Source organism: Apodemus sylvaticus, chromosome 16, assembly GCF_947179515.1.
Source record: "Apodemus sylvaticus chromosome 16, mApoSyl1.1, whole genome shotgun sequence".
In the NCBI taxonomy this organism is placed as follows: domain Eukaryota; kingdom Metazoa; phylum Chordata; class Mammalia; order Rodentia; family Muridae; genus Apodemus; species Apodemus sylvaticus.
In genome coordinates, this window is record NC_067487.1 from 14,397,179 (window position 1) to 14,415,522 (window position 18,344).

The following is an 18,344-nucleotide window of genomic DNA, read 5'->3' on the forward strand; positions in this document are numbered from 1 at the left end:
ACAAGATCTGAAAAATGACACTATCAAATGACTTACTAATGTGTAAAAAAGAAAACTCACTGGGTCCAACATATAGACAAAGAATTACAGGTAACTAAAGATGTCTGAAAGAGTCAGAATTAGCAATTCCCAGGGCTGAACCCACTAGTTGGTCAGACTGACACAAATGATACTGAATGGACTCAGGTTATAGTAAAACATTTATACATTTACATAAATGTAACAATAATCATCAAAACTAAGCCATCAATTTGAGAAGGAGTGAGGGGATATGTGGAAAGGCTTGGGAGAGGTTGAAGGAAAGCATGTGTGGTGAAAGTGATATAATTATATTTTAATTTTAAGATTTTAATAAATAGGATTCCCAATTCTGTCATTCCCCTACACTGAGGCATCTAGCCTTCTCAGGACTAAGGGCCTCTCCTCCTTTTGATGTCCAACAAGGCCATCCTCTCCTGCATATGCATCTGGAGTTATGGGTCTCTCCATGAATACTCTTTGGCTGGTGGTTTAGTACCTGGGAGTTCTAGGGGTACTGGGTGCTTCAAATTATTTTTCCTCTATGGTGCTGCAAAACCCTTCAGTTCCTTGGGCCCTTTCTCTAGCTCCTCCATTGGGGACCCTGTGCTCAGTTCAATGGTTGGCTGAGGGTGTCCCCCTCTGTATTCGTCATGCACTGGGAGGGCCTCCCAGGTGACAGTTATACCAGGCTCCTGTCAGCAAGAACTTGTTGGCATCCACAATAGTGTCTGGGTTTTGTAACTGTATATGGGATGGATCCCTAGGGGTGGGAGCAGTCTCTGGATAGTCTTTCCCTCAGACTCTGCTCCATACTTTGTCTCTGTATCTCCTTCTGTGGGTATTTTGTTGCCCTTCTAAGAAGAACCAGAGTGTCCACACTTTGTTCTTCCTTCTTCTTGAGCTTCATTGGGTCTGTGAATTGTATCTTGGGTGTTCCGAGCTTCTGGGCTCATAGCCACTTATCAGTGATTGCATACCATGTGTGTTCTTTTGTGATTGAGCTACCTCACCTAGGATATTTTTTAGTTCCATCCATTTGCTTAAGAGTTTCATGAATTCATTATTTTTAATAGCTGAGGAGTATTCCATTGTGTAAATGTAAATTGGTCATAATTCTACCAGAGGACACTGCTATATCATTCCTGGGAATATACCCAGAAGATTCTCCAAAATGTAATAAGAAAACATCTCCACTGTGTTCATAGCAGCCATATTTATAATAGCCATGTTGGGTTCCATAGCTGCCTGCAGCTATTACGAAGTGGGTTTCTGGAACAGAAGCTGAGGGATAAATAGGGAAGGGAAGGGGCGAAAAGAAGTATGGCTAAGAATATATTCACTGATCAAAGCCAGAAACTTTAATGGCGCCAGACCTTTTAACAGTTTGGGCAAACCCTTGCCCCCAGACTCCAGGCTGAGTTCCGGTGGAAGTTGTCTAGCTTCTCTTGGAGGTCCTCATCTTGACTGCTCCAGCAGCTGGGTGGGACACCTGCTTAATTCAGGAATTCCTAGACCTGGAGGAACAATGAACTTAACCTTTACTTCAAGCACTCCACCCTAGGTGGAGCAGGATCCTGGCTATCTGGGAGAAGTTAACCTTGACCAAAGTCAAACTCTGACCATGTGCATGACTGCCCCAATATGGCTCTGTACAAGCCAGAAGCTGGAAAGAACCCAGACATCCCTCAACAGAGGAATGGATACAGAAAATGTGGTACAGTCTAACCTTCTAAGAGGAATGGAAAGAGCACACTTGAGTCCATGAATTCAAAGAGCCATTGGAGCTTCTAGATACTTTTTCATATCATGCTCAGTGAAAAAGAATTGTTATGAAAGCTGAGAGTCCCTCTCCACTGTAACTAGAGAGGGTGGATGAGGTGGGAAAGCTGTTCCACTCTGGAGGTGGCATCTTTGTGGAAACCAAACACCAGGATGGTTTCAGGGAGCATGTGGACCATTATTTTTTTTATTCGATAAATTTTTTATTTACATTGCAAATTATTTCCCCTTTTCTAGACCCCCACTCCCCAAATGTCCCATCAGCCCCCTTCCCTCCCCCTTTTTTCCCACCCAACCCTTCCCACTTCCCTGTTCTGGTTTTGCCCTATACTGCTTCACTGAGTCTTTCCAGAACAAGGGGCCACTCCTCCTTTCTTCTTGTACCTCATTTGATGTGTGGATTATGTTTTGGGTATTCCAGTTTTCTAGGTTAATACCCACTTATTAGTGAGTGCATACCATGATTCACCTTTTGAGTCTGGGTTACCTCACTTAGTATGATGTTCTCCAGCTCCATCCATTTGCCTAAGAATTTCATGAATTCGTTGTTTCTAATGGCTGAATAGTAAGTACTCCAAATGTTGTATATCTACACAAAAATGTTGTGTAGATATACAACATTTTTTTTTGCATCCACTCTTTTGTTGAGGGATATCTGGGTTCTTTCCAGCTTCTGGCAATTATAAATAGGGCTGCTATGAACATAGTAGAACATGTATCCTTATTACATGCTGGGGAATCTTCTGGGTATATGCCCAGGAATGGTATAGCAGGATCTTCTGGAAGAGAGGTGCACAGTTTTTGGAGGAACTGCCAGACTGATTTCCAGAGTGGCTGTACCAATTTGCAAACACCCCAGCAGTGGAGGAGTGTTCCTCTTTCTCCACATCCTCGCCAACATCTGCTGTCTCCTGAATTTTTAATCTTAGCCATTCTGACTGGAGTAAGGTGAAATCTCAGGGTTGTTTTGATCTGCATTTCCCTAATGACTAATGAAGTTGAGCATTTTTTAAGATGCTTCTCCGCCATCCAAAGTTCTTCAGGTGAAAATTCTTTGTTTAACTCTGTACTCCATTTTTTTTTAATAGGGTTATTTGGTTTTCTGGAGTCTAACTTCTTGAGTTCTTTATATATATTGGATATTAGCCCTCTATCTGATGTAGGGTTGGTGAAGATCTTTTCCCAATTTGTTGGTTGCGATTTGCCCTTTTGATGGTGTCCTTTGCCTTACAGAAACTTTGTAATTTTATGAGGTCCCATTTGTCAATTCTTGATCTTAGAGCATAAGCTATTGGTGTTCTGTTCAGGAACTTTCCCCCTGTACCGATGTCCTCAAGGGTCTTCCCCAGTTTCTTTTCTATTAGCTTCAGAGTGTCTGGCTTTATGTGGAGGTCCTTGATCCATTTGGATTTGAGCTTAGTACAAGGAGACAAGCATGGATCAATTCCCATTCTCCTGCATGGTGATCTCCAGTTGAACCAGTACCATTTCTTGAAAAGGCTATCTTTTTTCCATTGGATGTTTTCCACCCCTTTGTCCAGAATCAAGTGGCCATAGGTGTGTGGCTTCATTTCTGGACCTTCAATCCTGTTCCATTGATCCGCCTGCCTGTAAGCAGGATGAAGATTACGGGTAGACCATCAATGAGGAAAAGGAAGTGTCTGAAGAGGAAAGGAAGCAGGGCACATTCTAGAGGTTGTAGGTCTGAGAGGAGGAATTCTAAGCCAGACAAAGAGACTCTTCAGATCCTGGCCCACTCACTGTACCAGAGTTGTTAGGGATGCAGTGGCTTCTCTGTGCGTGACACAGCCTTTGTAAAGGAGACCTAGGGAGAACCGTACTTAATCAAAAGGCAACAAGTTTGGGTGTTACTGATTGAAGCAAGGTGGCACTGGAAGTGTATTGAAGTTAAAGACTCCATCCAAGCTTGAGAGTCTCAGGCAGTCGCCATTCTTTTTTATCCTTCTTTCTTCCTGCTGCTTGCTGTTATATTCTTTTTTTTTAAATATATTCTTCATTTACATTTCAAATGTTATACCCTTAATCCAGGTTTCCCCCTCCCCAAAAACCCCCAACACATCCTCTCATCCCCTGCATCCAAGAATATGCCCCTCCACTCAACCCACTCCCACCTCCCCCCCCCCTCGATTTCCCCATGCTGGGGCATCTATCAAGCCTTCAAAGGACCAAGGACCTGTCCTCCCACTGATGTCCGGCAAGGCATTCCTCTGCCACTCTTGGCTGGAACCACGTGTACCCCTTGGTTGATGGCTTAGTTCCTGAGAGCCCTGGAGCATCTGGTTGGCCAACATGGTATTTCTTCCTATGGGGCTGCAAATCCCTTCAGCTCCTCCAGTCTGCCCTCCAACTCCTCCATTGGGGACCTATGCTCAGTCTAATGGTCGGCTGCTAGCATCTGCCTCTGTATGTATAAGGCTCTGGCAGGGTCCCTAAGGAGATGGTGTTATATTTATCCCACAGCTAATCTTGCTAATCTGACTTTTCTTTTTCCTTTCATTACTTTCCGGTCTTCAGTCTCCCAATTAAAGAGTATGGGAAGGGATGTATACTTTAGCATGTTTTTCTTTAAATTTAGTTCTGCAACAGTTTTTGCAGTAAGATGGTGGGGCACCAGAGAACTGCAAACACTAGACTTTCTCTCAACTGAGTTCTGAAATTTTTTTTTTTTTTTGGAGAGGGGGGAGACTGATTGCTTTTTCCATTGTGCAAAGATCACCAGAAAAATATAGTTTGGCCCACTTGGTGGGAAAAGGTGACCTGTCTCACCTCCTGCTGGAAAGCTCTTGCTGGCAGATGTGAACACAGGAAAGGCAGCCGAGACCAGTCAAGGAGAAGGAAGTCAGATTGCCATGTCAGAAAGGCTTCTGAGAGATGCATACTGGCCTTACCTCTCACCAGCATTAGGAGAAGAAAAATCTGATTAAAAATTACAGAAGGCACATGGGCCTCCAGAGGTTAAACACCAATCCGGTGCTGCACAGCTCTCTGAAATGCCCAAGGCGTGCTGCCACTGCCGTAGCAGAGGCTGATGCTGTCTGCAAAGACTCTCAAGCTTATGCCAGCCATGCTGGGAGCGAGATTCCTCTGTTTTCTGAAAGCAAAAGATGGTTTCTTGCTATTCAGTGTAGTCTCCTCTAAATTGAAACTTAGTCATACATCTGTAGATGGTGCAGGCGGGGTCATATTTAGAACACCAAAAACAGCAGGATAGAGTGAAAATAAGGAAGGATCCACATGCCCAGGTCATTAAGTACTACAAATTAAGTTCACCTGTCTAATTGTTCTCAGAGAAGAAACAAGGAAATCCCTCAAAATTACATAGATTCCGAAATGTGTTTATTACCAAACTGGTCATCCCAGAACTCCAACTTCTCTGAAACCTCTAAGTGAGACCAGTGCTCTGAATCTGCCACATTGACAGATTGTCACGAGGATGCATGAGCTGCCAGTGAGGACCTGAAGCATTGGCATCTTTACTGGAACTACACCTATACCTGCTGTATGTGACCTTCATGCTTACTTTTCTTCAAAAGTCATATGTCTCATAAATATTTGTATCTGTTGGTTCTATTTTCATTCTTATCAGCTCCAGAAATCCTAGATTCTCTGTTACTTAGATGAATTTCCTCCTGAAGGCTATTTTTAGCTCCTTCATTTGGCCCTTGCCTGAAGAGTTCCACTTTAATTAAAAAGTGATACATTGCATTGCATTTGCAATGTGTGTGTGAATATGGCATATATGCATATTTGTATATGATTGTGGTATGCTTGTATGATATGTGTGTGATATATGCATATACATGTGCTTTTATGGGTGTAACAAATAATTTTGTTTTTGTGTGAGTAATATGTGTGTGTATATATATATATATATGTATATGTATATATGCTGTGTGAGAGTGTATATGTGTTACTGTATGTGTGTATATATGTTTATCTGGTGTGTATTGTGTTTATGTGTCATGTTGTATGTATATGTATGTGTGTTTTCTGTATGAAAGTGATGCATATGTGTCTGTGTGTGTGCGTGTGAGGGTGGAGGACCAAGGGATTGTGCTCACACAGAGGTTCGAAAGGAGGTTTGGTGTCTTTACCACTCTCTCCCTATTCCTTTGAATCAGGGTCTATACCTGAACTTTGAGTTCAGGCAATCTGGAAGCCTAGAAGCCTCGGCAATCTCCTTTCCTCCACCCACTTCAGGGCTGAAGTTGCATGCATGGCTAGGCATCATGCCCAGTTTATCATATGTGTGCAGGCATGTGAACATCCATTCTTAATAGTACTTATACAGCAAGTGCTCCAACCACTGAGCCCTCTCTCTAGATCCAAAGATAATCCTTTAAAATAAAGGTTGTCAATTTTCCAGGGTTAAATTGAAACTATAAAGAAAATGACGCTAGAGCATAAGCTATTGGTGTTCTGTTCAGGAACTTTTCCCCTGTGCCTATGTCCTCAAGGGTCTTCCCCAGTTTCTTTTCTGTTAGTTTCAGTTGTCTGGTTTTATGTGGAGGTCCTTGATCCATTTGGAGTTGAGCTTAGTACAAGGAGATAAGAATGGATCAATTCACATTCTCCTGCATGCTGACCTCCAGTTGAACCAGCACCATTTGTTGAAAAGTCTATCTTTTTTTCCACTGGATGTTTTCTGCTCCTTTGTCAAATATCAAGTGACCATAGGTGTGTGGATTCATTTCTGGGTCTTCAATTCTATTCCATTGGTCCACTTGCCTGTCCCTGTGCCAATACCATGCAGATTTTAACACTATTGCTCTGTAGTATTGCTTGAGGTCTGGGATACTGATTCCCCCAGAAGTTCTTTTACTTGTGAGAATAGTTTTAGCTATTCTGGTTTTTTGTTATTCCAGATAAATTTGAGAATTGCTTTTTCTAACTCTGTGAAGAACTGAGTTGGGATTTCGATGGGGATTGCATTGAATCTGTATATTGCTTTTGGCAAGATGGCCATTTTAACTATATTAATCCTGCTAATCCATGAGCATGGAAGATTTTTCCATTTTCTGAGGTCTTCTTTGATTTCCTTCTTCAGAGACCTAAAGTTCTTGTCATAAAGATCTTTCACTTGTTTGGTTAGAGTCACACCAAGATACTTTACATTGTTTGACCAGACAGAAGATTACTGTAAAAAATGGCCAGATGAATATGGAGGCTGCCCATATTGGTCTTGTCAGATACATATGTTAGGATCACGGATCAATCATTCCTTCTATCAACACCGCAAGACACTTTTCTTCTACATACAAGACCCATGGGATTCCAAGTGGGAAACAGGAGTTGTTGGTAAGCTCTATCGTAAAAACCAGCCCAGTTCCCCAATAAGTACCATCCATATTCAGAGAAAGTATATCTCAATCGCCCAACCCCTAGATATTGGAAAAGTAGGGGAGATAATTAAACACTCCTCTGAGGTCCTTGATTCTTTGACAGCACCCCTCATAAATGGTACTAACTTGTCATTTCGCCTGTTGCTTCAAACCTTGACCTCAGCATACCAACTCCTTAATGTCACCAGGCCTGGTTGATTTAAAGATTGTTGGTAGGTGTACCCCCAGGAATTGACTCAAAACTGTCATTTACAGCTTCTCCAGTGATACTGCCAAATAACCTTACCTCACCTTTTGTTAGCTGTCCTGACTCCGATGTCACCATGGCTCTGTACCTTACCTCTGTCCCTCTCTTTGGCATGGCAAACTGTTTTAAGACCTCTGGGACACGTTCTGTAGGAACATTAAGCTCCCTAGACTGTAATAAAACCATAAGCCTTGATATATCATCTCTGCCACAATGCCCTGCAATCCAAAACACGTCAATTCTTTGTGGCACTTAGGTATATCATCGCCTACCTGCCAGCTGGTCAGGAGTTTGCATGTTGGTACTCCTTTTCCCTGAGCTGGGAGTGATCCAGGGAAATGAGCCCCTGCCAATCCCAGTTGTAGATATGATAACTGCTCTACACGAGAGGGCAGTTCAGATCGTGCCACTCTTGGTCGCTACAGGAATAGCCATAGGTGTTGGTACTGGTGTGGCAGGACTAACAACTTCTCTGGCCCAATACAATCCATTCACTTCCCAGTTTAAAAGTGATCTCCAGGGAATGACTGAAACTGTGCTTACTATCCAGAAGCAGATAGATTCTTTGGCAGCTGTGGTGCTTCAGAACCGACAGGGCCTAGATGTTTTAACAGCTAAGGAAGGTGGTCTTAGCCCATTCCTCCAAGAATGCTGTTTCTATGTCAACTAATCTGGGATAGTGAGAAACAAAATCCAGGAGCTTCAGACAGACATAAAGAACTTCAGAGATCGTGAGACCTCCAGCTCTGACATTTTCGAAAACCCTATATGGAAATGGATACTCCCTTTTGTAACGCCTTTTCTAGTCATCTTCCTGGTGTTATTGTTTGCTCCCTGCCTAATTAATCTTGTTTCTACATTCCTCCAATGGCAAATGCAAAAAATTTCTAACCAAACTATTAATCAGGTTCTGTTACAGAATTACCAGCCACCGCCCACGGAAGAGCCCCCGTCCCCAGATGTACCTGATTCCAACATGTACCAGGTGGACCCCAATGATGAAAGTCAGCTATACCCCAAAACTGACAACTCCCCTAGACAGTAGGAAGTAGATTAAGAGACACGGCACCCTCACTCCTAGCCATCATCGAGTCCCCCCTCCCTTTTTTCTTTTTCTTTTCTTTTTAATGAAAGAAATGCAGGAATGTAGGTACCCGAGGCCTGCAAAGCTTGTGATGCCATACAAGTGACAATTAAGACAATGTATAGGTCTGTTGCCAAGGCAACAGCTGCCGTTTACCCAGAATTCCATAGCCTACCTTTACCTGTAATTACATCACCACTAGTATATAACCGGGCAGCACTTCTTCCCCCTCCTCTTTTTCTCTTCTCTCTTTCTCCCCTTTCTTCCCTCCTGCTACCCATACCACTTCCCTTCCCTATCTTAAATAAAGTCCCATGTGGAACTGTTTGGCCTGGTGTATCTCATTGCGGCCCATGGCTCCACCGCATCCCCGCGCGCAGAAACCAACAGCTTCTTCCAGGCAGCTGGCGTGGTCTCAAGAGTCTTCCTTTCAGCTTGGCTTGTCTGATAAAGATGTTTAAAATATATTCCTTATTCTGGTCAGCTTCAGGAACTTCCTAAAGCTGTTTTGAGTTCTTTAACTTTCTAACTAAAGAGTTTCCTTGTGGGATGGAATGCTTCAGTCTCAGGGTAAACTGTTCCACACCAACATCCATAGGTCAGAGCCCTGCTTCCTGTACAGCTCCTCTCTTATCACCATCAACACTGGAGATAGAATTTAGAGAGTAAAAATAATTCCCACGCCTAGCTCATTCCTAATAGATGACAAATCTGTGAAGGCTTTTAACTTGATGCTCTTGACACAAAGGTAATTGTTAAAGGTTTCAATGGGAATATATATTAAATTAATAGCAGAATCAAGAGTTGTCTGATTATTTTTGAAATACAGCTTCATTTTGTCTTCGAAGGGAAGTTTTGTGTTTGTAAACAATTGTGCTATTCTTAGCTACTTCTTCTGTTAGGAGAAGGGTCGCTGAAGGCTGAGATGTAAATCTAAACAATAGTTAGCTGGCTAGAACAATCAATAGAGTTTCTGTGCAGAAGCTATCCCTGTGGCTGATCTAATACCAGAGCCATGGCACTGTGTATACATCGAATAAGATGCGTTGAAGATAGTATTTTCTTTCCATAGGTACCATAATAAATCACCAAAAATTAAGCGATCTTAACAGTGAGTTGTCTCAGAGACATAAGAGTCTTGACATCAGAAACTGAAGGGTGGGTCTGTCCTTCTGAGAGGTGTGAGTGCAGAATCTGCTCTGGCCATTTCATCTTGGTGTGCAGATGCCCACTGTCCCTCACTGGCTCTTCACATTACCTTCTGCTATGTGTCCGTGTCATATCTGTGTCCAAACGTCCCTTGTGACAATAAGGTGATTCATTCTGGACAACAGCTTAATTTTAACTTGAAAACCAATGTAAAATCCTTATTTCCATACAACCTCATCTCCTGATGAACTGAGATGTTGGAAAAGCAAAACGATGGGGGAGGCATTTAAACCTATTAACCTGGGAGGGGCACAAACACTGTCTATAGCATTTTATGACATATAGAATACAGAACATTTCCTAAGCTGCCTAAAAGGTTGGTTAGACACATAGTAAGTCCAAGTAATGGAAATACTAGGTTTATGCTTGTTACACTTCACATTCCACATGAACTACAATTGACCTTTAATTAAATTTGAACTTCATTGCGATCTAGAGGAGATTCATCCTGGGTAATTCTCCAGGACTGCTCGTGATGCAGGAGAGCCTTGTCATGACCATTATTAACTGTGAATGTTTGAACTTGCTTATTGTAGTTCAATTGTCAATGTAATTGTGTAATAGTCCTTTTTGTTAAAAACATATCCTCTGAAATGTGACATTAGAATTTTATGGGTTTTTCGTTTTTTGTTGTTTTTGTTTTTGTTTTTTATAAATTAATTTAGACAGAAAGGTAGAAATAAATCCAGTGACATTGGTCTTTGAGGGACTGGACCAAAAAAATACCATTTTTGCTCTCAAAAAATATAATAAAAATAAAAACAAGATCTGGAAAGAGGTTCAATGTTTAAGAGCAACACCTTGTTTTTGCTGAGGACTCAAATTTAGTTCCCAGTCCCCATACTTGGCAACTTGCAACTGTTTGCAATTGCAGCACTAGGGGAATTTAATGTCTATGGCCTCAGTGATCAATTTCTCTCATGTGTCCATGCCCACACACAGGCACACAAAATTAAAAACAATAAAAAATTTTAAAATGGAAATAAAAACAAATTTATGAAGTCTCAGAAAGTGTGAAACCAACAGGAAAATAAATGTCTGTCAGGGTGTAGCAGTTACTGAAAACTCTCATAAATGGTCAGAATGATTGGGAATGTGATTACTGAGGGCTCAGCCCCAAATGAAATGTCTATCAGCTGCTTAGAGTCTCAGGAACATTAAAGAAGAGGCACGGAACAAATATAAGAGCCAAGGCATGGGGAGAAGTGCCTGGCTTTAGGGTGAGACACAGGCATTTCACAGATGAACTCCCTGCACATTCAGTTACCTGAAGCCCTGCATAGGAATAACCCTGACAATCTTTCATTGTGTGTCAGGAGGGTCTCCTGTGGCCCTGACTCTCTTAGAGAGACTAATAGAGGTTAAAGATAGCTAAAGAAGAAGGAGTGTCGTTTTTCATCTGTGGTGTGACCATTGATAAGTTACTGTGATGAAGTAAATACCTCCTAACCATGCTCACAACACCAACCCTCATTATATTCAGTGCTTCCAGTTAGTGAGGGGGAGAGGGAGGTGGGAGAGGGGAGGGGAAGGGGGAGAGGGAGGGAGAGAAAGTAGATTCATGAAGATAAAGTGAAACCATGCTGAGCAGGCCTTGGGCACAAACTGTGAACTCTGCAGCCAGTCGCACAACACCCAAAGGAAGCTCCACTCCCAGGCACTTTTACAGGCCCAGGATCACAGGATTCCAGGATCACAGGATTCCAGGATCACAGGATTCCAGGATCACAGGAGCTTGGTCACACTAGGATCTCAGGGTCCCAGAGGCAACTTGACTCCCAGGAGCTTGGACACACCCAGGATTTCAGGATCACAGGATCCCAGAATCACGAGATCACAGAGACAGCTTGACTCTGAGGAGTTCTGACACAACCAGGGTAACAGGAAGGAGACATCCAGTCAGATATAGCAAGGGCAGGTAACACTAAAGATAGCCAGATGGTGGAGGCAATCGTAAGAACATAAGTAACAGAAACCAAGGGTACTTGGCATCATCAGAACCCAATTCTCCCACCATAGCAAGTCCTGAGTATACACCATCACACTGGAAAAGCAAGATTTGGAACTAAAAATCCCTCCTCATGATGATGATAGAGGACTTTAAGAAGGGCATAAATAACTCCCTTAAAGGAACACAGGAGAACACAAGTAAACAGCTAGAAGCCCTTAAAGAGGAAACACAAAAATCCCTTAAAGAATCATAGGAAAACACAATCAAACAGGAGATGGGAAAGAACAAAAAATCCAGGATCTAAAACTGGAACTAGAAACAATAAAGAAATCACAAAGTGAGACAACCCTGGAGCTAGAAATCATAGGAAAGAGATCAGGAGTCACAGATGCAAGCATCAACAACAGAATACAAGAGACAGAAGAGAGAATTTCAGGTGCAGAAGATACCTTAGAAAACATTGACACAACAGTCAAAGAAAATGCAAAAAGCAAAAAGCTCCTAACCCAAAACATCAAGAAAATACAGGACTCAATGAAAAGACCAAACCTAAGTGTCATACAGATGGCATACAGACCCAAAGAGAACACAAATACCAGACCAGGCTACTATACCCAGCAAAACTCTCAATACCATAGATGGAGAAAACAAGGTATTCCATGACAAAAACCAAATTTACTCAGTATCTTTCCATAAATCCAGCCCTGAAAAGGATAGTTGATGAAAAATGCCAATACACAGAGGGAAACTACCCCCTAGGAGAAGCAAGAAAGTAAACTTTCAACAAACCCATCCAAACATAATTCCACTTCTAACAGCAAAAATAAAAGGAAGTAACAATCACTTTTCCTTAATATCTCTTAATATGAAAATTAATATTACCAACATATCCTAATTGATTGAAATTAATGACATGAGGAATTAGAAATTTGTTGGCTGTCACCTAGTGCTGTATCTAATTTGGTAATTGGAGAAATAGGTCCAATATTGTATAATCCATATACACTATTTGCTTCTTTGTACATGACATTGTCTTGCTGTACACCACATAATGGTCTTGAAATCATGCTTCTCCTATCTCAGACTCTCTATTAGTAGGGTTGTTTATTTGATCTTCTTACATTATACTATGGTTTTCAGAACAACTTACATATTTCAAAATTATTTATACGATCAAAAGAAGTGTTGACAGTTAATTTGGGAGGTGGCTTATAAGAGCACAATAAAAAGTAAGACTGAATGTTTTGCTTGATATTTATAATTATTCTATCAATTTTGAAGAAGATGACATTATAAGTTACTCTTTTTCTGAGATGAATGCTTTTTAAAATCATCACAGCCAATGAACCAGAATCTTACTCTCACCTAATGTCTGTGCCACCCTCCATGCAGAACCATTGTTCATTAAAATGGCTGATGAATGACTTCATGGATAGACCATCTTAATGCACACACCATTTCTTAAATGAATGTAACATTTTCCCTGTGGGCCGAGAATGAAAACAATCACCCAAGTCAAATAGCTTTGACCATAGCGTGAAATCTGTATCCAAATAATTGTTCCTACAATTCATTTCTTGGCCCAGCAGAACTGTCAAGTCTTAACTTAGCTACTAGGGAGGTAAAATCCTTTGGTGATGTGAGGGACATTGAAGTGCAGTCTTATTACAATGAACTCTAATGTCTAAAAGTTGTTCTTATTTTGGGTTTCTACCATAGTAAGAGCCAAGATTTTTAAGCTCATTAAAAACAAAACAAACAAAACAAAACAAAAGACTTTATCTTTTCATGTTCATTTAATAACATGTCCATTATTTTTATGATTGGTATAAAATATATATTGTGTTGAATAGTATAAAAAATTAAAATGAAAATGAAAAACATAACATGAAACCATGTGGGAAGAAGGATTTCCATGGAGAGAAAGAGAGATGAGATAAGGTAGAGGTGAAAATGGTCAAAAGCCATTACATGCATTATTGAAATTGTCAGAGAATATTCTATTAAAATATTAGAATTTTCATTGGTGTTGGAGCTATGAAGCTAAACAGAGGCAGTTTCTCCACACAGACTGGAAAGACATCCAATGTCCTGAAAAGATGTGACTGTCCCATGTACAGATGCCTTAGACAGGCTTTGGGTTTCAGACTCACTTCTGTGCAATTTATTTGGAGGCCATGTTTTTTTGTCTCTGAATAGAAAGAAGCTCTGTCTTATACCTGATGGAGGCTCAGATTCAGTGGAATGCAGAGGCTGCCATCTGAGAAATCCAAGTGAAGACATGAGAACTGACAATGCTTCATTCTGAATGTGTGAAGCTAAAGAGCATTTTGGCATGGATTCCATGTAATGGATTCTCCGTGAGCACTCCATGACAAGGTGATTTCTTAGGAATGCTTCTTCTCCCTTCTTCCCAAATGCAGGAACCTTACATGTCTTGCTGGGTGTGGGAGGATGGTTGCTGTGGTTCTATTCAGTGCACATTCCTCATCCAGCATCCTCATGATGACACCTGACTTCTAAGGCACCAGACACACTGAGTTAGGTCAAGGACAGAAAATACTCAACTACACAAATGAAGCATCCAGCTCTCCAAACTCTGTGATACTGAAGATGCCACAAGCAAACTACAAATAAGTAGTGTCAGTTAGAAGAGTGGTACTTCTCTCTCTCTCTCTCTCTCTCTCTCTCTCTCTCTCTCTCTCTCTCTCCATCCACTCCCCCCAACACACGTTAACTTTTGGAGGATAACCTAAATTTTGACACTTCCACACATTTTAGAGGAATTCAGTTTTTCTTTTTCATTTTCCCAGGACCTACAATCTAGGGCCAATCAAATTGGAATTTCTTAAAGCATGGGTATTTTTATCTCACAGGCCTTAATGTTCATCGCCCACAATTGCCACAATTTCTGGACAGTGATTGCCAAGAACCATCTCTATTTCCAGAAAAGGGAAGTGTTGCCATTTCTATTTTTCTATCCTTATCTTGTTTCCAGGCTTGTCTTGTAAAGTACCCACAGGTGTTAAAATTACTTGAGATGTAGAAAAGCCAAAATACTGCTTGAGCTCTCTGCTTGCAGATCGAGGGAATTTGCTTAGCGATCGGATGCTTGGCTGTAGAACCAGCTTTGGCACTGTCTGGCGTCATACTGGAAATCAGATGTTTGTCTTCACAACCCGGCTTGCTACCTGCTTGTTCTACACCTGAATTCAATCACACTCAATCCACTCATTAATCACTCTACAGATACTTACTTCTGATACAAAATGCTGAAACTTTATTAGTCCAGTGACTCCTAAATTATATACTTCACAAACAAGAAAGAAAACGGGAAAGAAGGAATTAAGAAATGCCTTCAAAATGGTATAAATATCAGAACACTGATGGGATTAATTTCATTTTTGAGGAGAAGCCAAAGAACACAATCTCCCAAATAAAGGCGCACCCTAGATTGGTGCTGATTTTATGCTGATGAAATTCAATATTCCAGTCAAGTAAATGTGCGCTTTCTCTCAACTTCCTATATTAAACAGTCTGTTCTCTCTCTATCAACACCTCTCAGGCATCACTTTGAAGTCTCTCCAGCATGATGCATAGGAAAAATTCTAAAGATTAATCTGATTCCAAGAAGTTTTAAATAGAAAGAACAGAAAATTAAAGGAAAACAAGGGAAGAACAAAACTTAATTTAAGAATTAGGGACATTACTGTTCTGTCTCTAAATAGTCCACTTGCATAGCGTTGTGTCCTCTGAGCCCACTGGCAAACCAGAGCTTTCCTCGCTGTTCTCATTTAAATATAGATTACTAATACAGTCAGTAAGTATTCTAAGGCATTCTTCAGATACAATGGACTCACTTGCTCTTTCATTATAGTTTTTTTTTCTTTTTGAGGAGCGTGTATCTTTATTGCATATTATGTGAATCATACCAGGTTATCCCTATGGAAGTACTATGTGAATTCTAGAATATGAGGCAATGAAGCTTATTTTTGTTGACAGGGTTGGGCATGCTATAACTTCATCAGTGGAATGTGTGGAATCCTCTGATGTTAACATAAAAAGTACAAATTTAAAACAAAAGAAAGAAAACATAATGGTCCACAAAACTAGCCCATGTGAGACTTTTAATGATTTTCTCTCAGAAAGTATATTTGTGTTTCGAAACATTATTCCCTAAAATAAACTCTCAGTGCCTATTGTATAATATAGACTATACAGTATGGATGAGTAGAATATAGAGTATTGTATGAAATAGAAGATAGAGTATGGAATATAGAGAGATGGATGAAATTCCTAATAATTAGTCCAATGTCTCCTTTTAATAGATGTTTACAAAGAATGCTAGACATGTAATGTACAGATTGATACCACAGTCATAAGACATATTGCAGGATGACAATGTATTTATTAATATATATTCACTCTACAGTCACTTATATTAAATTTATTTGTGCTTAGGGCTCTCGAATTAGGCTAGGCTGGCTAGTTAGAGAGTCTGAGATCCTCTTGTCTATGCCCACCAAAATCTGAGATTATAAATATGGCTACTTATACCTATTTTTTACATGAATACTGGGGATTAAACTTAGGTTCTCATACGTGCATGACAAGCATTTTATTAAGCCATAATTCTAATTCTCCCTTTTTATTCTTCGGGAGGCTCGAACTTGCATGGTCAGTTTATGGTGTACCTCACAATCCTATTGATGATAGCTAACATTTTTTGTTCTTCTCTTCTTCTTCTTCTTCTTCTTCTTCTTCTTCTTCTTCTTCTTCTTCTTCTTCTTCTTCTTCTTCTTCTTCTTCTTCTTCCTCTCCTCCTCCTCCTCCTCCTCCTCCTCCTATTCCTCCTCCTCCTTCTCCTCCTTCTCCTCCTCTTCTTTCTCCTCCTCCTTCTCCTTCATGTTCTTCTCTTCCCTCCTTCCTTCCTTCCTTCCTTCCTTCCTTCCTTCCTTCCTTCCTCCCTCCCTCCCTCCCTCTCCTCCTCCTCTTCCTCCTCCTCCTCCTCTTTCTCCACAGACAATTCAGCAGTGGCTTGGAATGGTCCAGTCACTTCTCTACTGCAATGTGCATAGGTTCTGGGGAACCTTCCTGGAGAGCCAGGGGAGTTGTGTGTGCCATGGTAGCACCACACTGCGACAATGCCCTACCCCGTGCATCATAGGTGGTGTCTTAGTCAAGATTTCTAGCCCTGCACAAAACATCATGATCAAGAAGCAAGCTGGGGAGAAAAGGGTTTATTCAACCTACACTTCCACATTGCTGTTCATTACCAAAGAAAGTCAGGACTGGAACTCATAAAGGGCAGCAATCTGGAGGCAGGAGCTGATGCAGAAGCCATGGAGGGATTCAGCTTACTCGATTTCTTCTCCTGGTTTGCTCAGCTTGCTTTCTTGTAGAACCCAAGACTACCAGCCCAGGGATGGCACCACTCACAATGGGCCCTCCTACCAGTGATCCTGGTGGATCTTACAGTTGCATCTCATGAAGGCATTTCCTCAAGGGAGGCTCCTTTCTCTGTGATAACTCCAACTTATGTCAAGTTGGCACACAAAACCAGCTAGTACAGGTGGGAACAACAGCTGTGCTGTGAGAAGCCTCATTCTGTGGTTCCTGCAATAAGGGTTGTATATATGCCACTGTGAAACAAAGGATGTGAATGAGCAGAGTGAGCAGTTCATCAGCTTTGAGACTGACCTGGACTTCCAGGACTTGGAGCCGAGGCACCTGTTGCAGAAGATGGATTCATGCCCTTATGTCCACACCACCTTCATCAGCAGTGAGATTGGCCTGGATATGTTTTTTTGACCCTCGGTGGTACAAGTGCATGTCCCTCATCCCCAAGAGCAACAAGAACTGCATGGACTTTATCCACACAGTGATCCGCATGTCCATGAGAATCTGCCAGATGTGTAACAGCCTGGACCCTATGTTCTTTGTCAGGCCTTTCAGTGGAACCATTCAGAAAACTGGAACCTGCCCTTTGGGGAATTTGTGTACCCACATTGTGAAAAGATTCATCTGCAGAACAGTCAGTGCTTCAATTAGACTCTCTTGCTGGACAATAAGTGGAAAGCTTTTTATGGAACTGTCCATATCTACCTACATAGTCGGACTCGGCTACCTACCCTACTCAAGGTGATTGATCAGGGCCCAGTGGGACTGCCAGGTCCCTCAAAAGACAATTCTACATCAAGATCTCCTACGTGCAGGTGTCTAGATACAGCCTGAGGTTCAATGCTGACCTCATACAAAGTTCAGTGCAACAGGTGAATCAATCCTATATACGCACAGTGGTCAGTTCTATTCTTCCTCATCTGTGATGCTTCTCATGTTGGACATTCGGGATCAAATTGAATTAAGCACCTGACTCTTCTTGTGGCCCCAGGAAGACCTTAGCTGGACTTGTGCTGAAGCACTGCCTGAAGTTGTATATTCTGTCATGGAGAAGAGTCTCGGAATTTTGTGAAACTTTGAGTTGATGGCAACTGTTCAGAAGACATCACTTCACATCATTTACTCCCATCATTCATTCTGTCTCTTCTTTTGATGTACTTCCAGTGCCTTGTAGTAGTGGTCGTGGTGGTGGTGGTGGTGGTGGTGGCAGTAATGGTTGTGTATAGAAAGATGTGGTATGGATGTCCCATTAGGGATAAATACTTTTTCTCTTATTTTCAGCACTTTGAA

At 41.4% G+C, this 18,344-nt stretch overlaps 1 pseudogene; it reads left to right on the top strand.

The window, feature by feature from the left end:
- LOC127667097 (BMP/retinoic acid-inducible neural-specific protein 1-like) overlaps positions 1-18,071 on the top strand; it is a 36,236-nt pseudogene extending 18,165 nt beyond the window's left edge.
- The last annotated feature ends 273 nt before the right edge of the window (positions 18,072-18,344 follow it).